Source organism: Cupressus sempervirens, chromosome 5, assembly GCF_028749045.1.
Source record: "Cupressus sempervirens isolate cs-2001-9-10 chromosome 5, ASM2874904v1, whole genome shotgun sequence".
NCBI lineage: Eukaryota > Viridiplantae > Streptophyta > Pinopsida > Cupressales > Cupressaceae > Cupressus > Cupressus sempervirens.
The window spans coordinates 259,185,845-259,190,291 of record NC_143122.1 but is presented as its reverse complement, the minus strand read 5'-3'; positions in this window follow the sequence as shown (position 1 = coordinate 259,190,291).

Here is a 4,447-nt window from a genome sequence, read left to right as displayed (position 1 = left end):
AGAAGGAAAGTGAATCTTCGATAGTGGAGATGGTAGACCAAAATGAGAGAAAGAGTATAGGCGTGAAGAGTGATCAACAGTCCCTATAGAAACAATATTGTTTGTCTCACAATCTCTAATGTGCACTAAATCCTATGCAAATTCAATTGTCTTCCCTGTCCCATTGTGTATAATATGATAAATAGAGAGAAGGTTAGAGAAAATAGATGGAACACAAAGTACATCATGAAATGTACCATCATCAATGCTAATAGAACCTTTTCCACATACAGTCATAATAGTGTTGTTCCCCATCAAAATGTGTGGAGTAGGAGAAGCCTCAAAAGAAGAGAACAAATCCTGAGAAGATGCCATATGGTGTAAAGCACTTGAATATAGTAACCATCTAGAAGAGGGTGGAGTAGTAGTTGCACATAGTGCATGACCCTTTCCTATATCTTTACCATTTGACTGAAATGATCATGATGATGAAGATTTGTGAGAAGAAGGAATATCAATGTTGTTCTTTTGAAGGAGAGTTGTCAAATTTGAAACTTATTTGGCATAGCTATATAACTTCTTCTCATCGCAATGTGACTCATCATGATTAGGCTTATTACAATAAGAACACTTCGGTCTTTTTGACTTTGGTTTAACCCTCTTAGGAGGAGGTGGCCCTAATGAATTGTGAGGGCTAGAATCAATTTGAGACTTTGTAGAATGTGATTTCTGTGTCTTCTCCTTTGTCCCAGAAAATGGTTGAGCTACTAATGCATAAGTCTATGAGCCTATGAGAGAAGCCAGCTAAGAGAGCTTAGCTTGCTCTCGAGTCAAATGATTACAGAAAACCTCAAAGGATCGCATGGTAAATCTATTACCCAAAGAATCTTTCATGGAATAGAAGGCAGAAACAAAAATCTAAAAGATTCCATGAAGCTTAAAAAGAATCAGGTAGATGCACTCAATTTTAGTCTTGGTTTTCCCACAACCCTGCAATAAAGATCTCTATTGTTTGAACTTCATCAAGAAGTCCTCAGTGGAAGGAAAAGAATTTGGTACAAGAGAGGTAAGCTATGCCTCAATTTGAAGTTCCTTAAACTCATTCATGGTACCAAACAAGCCATCAAGCTTGGTCCACATAGCTAGAGGGGTATTGCACCCATCATGATGAAATTGTAGACTGTCAAATACCTATAAAGAAATCAACCTATTGCCTCATCCATCTTGTTCCTATGTTGCATGACCTCAAAAGGCCTCTGTAAAATTGGTTGCACTGCATCTAACCAAGACCACAACCCTTTTGACCAGAGAAGTCGTGTCATCAAGGTCTTCCATGTGTGATAATTATGAGGGGTCAAAAGTTCTAGACAAGAATAGGTCTCAGCCATTGTTTTAGGCATTGGACTATTTTTTGAAGATATTTTAGTTTAATAATGTAAATAACAAAAATAATAATACAAACCCCCCTCCCCCCACAATGGAAAAAAATGAACCCTAGATGCTAGTAGGATATGTAAACAAGAAGAGAGCAAAAAAGATTCAGTTTGAGAATCACATGTACCTTTGATAAATATTGATGAGAATAACAGAGTATTTGGATAGGGCTCGAGAAGATCTTTGTGGTGCTTCTTTTGGATTAAAAAATGGAGCTAAAATGAGCAAGTTACACCCCTTAGAAGATAGCAAGAATTATCTAACTTTGAGTGAAAAAATAGGTATCAAACTGGAACAAAATCCAAAAAATACACACACCATCACCTTCGTCTCTGAATCATCTTTCTGGCGCTTCTTTTGGATCGAAAAAATACCGCCATATGCTCAAGTTAGAGCAAAAGGATCGCTAGGGCCTCCGTAAAACCAAAAAAAATGACAAACCCCTTTAAAAAATTTGAAAAGGGGCTAAAGATTAACTCGCCATTGTATTAGTAAATAAATAATACAAATTTTTGGTGTGTATGTTTATAACATAGTTCCAAAATTATCTAGAAAGTAAGCCTTCTTTTAGCGTGAGTTTCTTGACCAAAGGTCTTTGTAGGGGGTCAATTCTTGTAAAAAGCACAAAAAGGTGTACACCTGAGTGGGGATACTAATTTATAATATTTGATATATCATACAAATGGGCATAGAATCTGTATTACACACTATTTGGGTACTTATGAAATGCAACTTTGATAGTAGTGACACAACTGAGGACATAATAGTCATCCACATGCATATCATGTAGGAAGCTACAAAAACCAATTAGCCTATCACATGTTGCATGAAACTCTACTATTGTTGCCTCCATTATCATAACATCAATTTCTTGTACACTGCAGATTGTTGAAAATATTGCCTTTGCATGTTGTAGTATCTTAAAGAAACTAAAAGCAATTTCAGTTGAAAATTCTAAAAGACTATTTATAGGAAAGTCAATCCAATTGATTGATAGCGGTGTTTGATCTAGTAACGTAGGGAGTTGTTTCTACTACTTATCTCAATAAGATCCATATAACTAGGTCAATTTTCCATCCCTGAATGAAAACATTCAATTAAATATTAATGTTGTTATACAACTATATCACTTGCATCATTGTTGAAGTCAATTATAATTAAAACTCTATTAAAATTTTGAAGCCTCAAATTTTTTGGAAAACTAAAATGTGTAAAGCTATTGCAATCTATTTATCTTATTAGCAATGTAAAGGTAAGGAGAAACTTCTATTTTGGATTTTGTTCCACTTTAAATAACTAATTCACAATGATGAGATCCAGTTGGAGGAACAATCAAGAATTCAATGGATCTAACATTTAGAATTGCATGGTAAGTGTTCTATAAAACTAAGATTCCTAGATTCATTTTCCTATATAGATTGTCCACCTAAGATTCATGCACATAAAAAGGCATTAGACATAGACGATGGAGAGGATGCAAAACAAAAACAACAATGATAAAAATTAAAGATTGTGAATAAATGACATAAAAAAAATACAACCATCGATGTAAACTGGAATTCCATACAAGGCACAAGGTAGAGGGATAGGATTTTTCATCTCTGATCATCGACAACTACATTGGTGTTGAAATTCATTATATCAACTATAATCATTCTTTCTTAAGTTATGAGGTTTGAAAGATTTCTAGTCCATCATTATATGATTGCCAAACTTAAAAGACACATCTCTCTAAATTTTGTTTCCAGTTGTCAGGTATCATGCTTACATCCTATAGGGCCAATAGGGATGTGGTTCTTATATTTTATGTTAGGCAAGTATACAATTTGTTGTCCTTTTTTATAAGTACATCTGCTTTATTTTGTTGATGTTGTCAAATCTTTCATTGGAAAGATTGAAGTTATATGCTTATTATAGCAAGATTTTAATTAGGGAACCCGATTATATAGATTAAGTATCCTCAATGGTTACATACAACAAGAAAAGTGTAAAAAAAATGTAAGTTATAATAGATAGAGCCCTATCAAGGAATAATTTAGTTTAGAAACAACAATGATCAAAATTATAAGTAGAAATATAATATTATTGAACTAAAACATGCTCAAAGAAATACGTACATCCATCTAAATTAGATGCACATAAAAAGGCATAAGATATAGAAGATAGAGAGGGTCGAGGATAACTTTAAGAAACCCCCTCCCTAAAATATATATAAATTTGTGGCAAATCAAACATTAGTTTCGGGGGTAAAAAATTAATTTCTATTGACAATTTTTTTTATGTCAAGAAAAGTTCAATTTTAGATGCAACTTTTCTCTGACCATACTAAAATTTCATAAAATTGAGGCAATTTTTTTCCCCCTTGTCATAGAAAATAATAATAATTTAAGAGGAAAATTTATCCCTTGTGATAGGAAAAAAAAATTTGTACAAGGCAATTTTTCCCATTTATTGGAATATATATATATATATATATATATATATATATATATATATATATATATATATATATATATATATATATATATATTGTAGTAGGCTAATTTTCCCATGTATTGAGGAAATATATATTGGATTAGCTGATTTTTCCCATCTAATGAAAAATATATATAATGCCTTGATGAATGTGCTAGAAAATGACATGATTACTCAATGACTATAAATTAATCATATTCTTATCAAATTAGTTGTCAAATTATCAAAAGATTACGATCAGTATTAAATCAAAGAGTGATAAGAAAGTGAGGCATCTAAAGGATGACACATATGTGCAATGTCCTATTACACTTGTGGTAGAATGAAATTTGGTTGAAAATAAATTCTTTAAATTGCAAACATCTTGCTTAGTGCTTGCTATTATCAAAAACATATTTGATTGCAAAAAATGAGACTCCCTATGGAAGAGGGATCCTCAAATGAAAATCCAAGCTCTGTTGTCAACCCATATTTGACTTTGGAGAAGGATGAGGAGAAAAGTCATCTTACTACTAGGCTTATTGCAACTTTGCAGGTTCTCTCTCCTAATCTCGGGGAT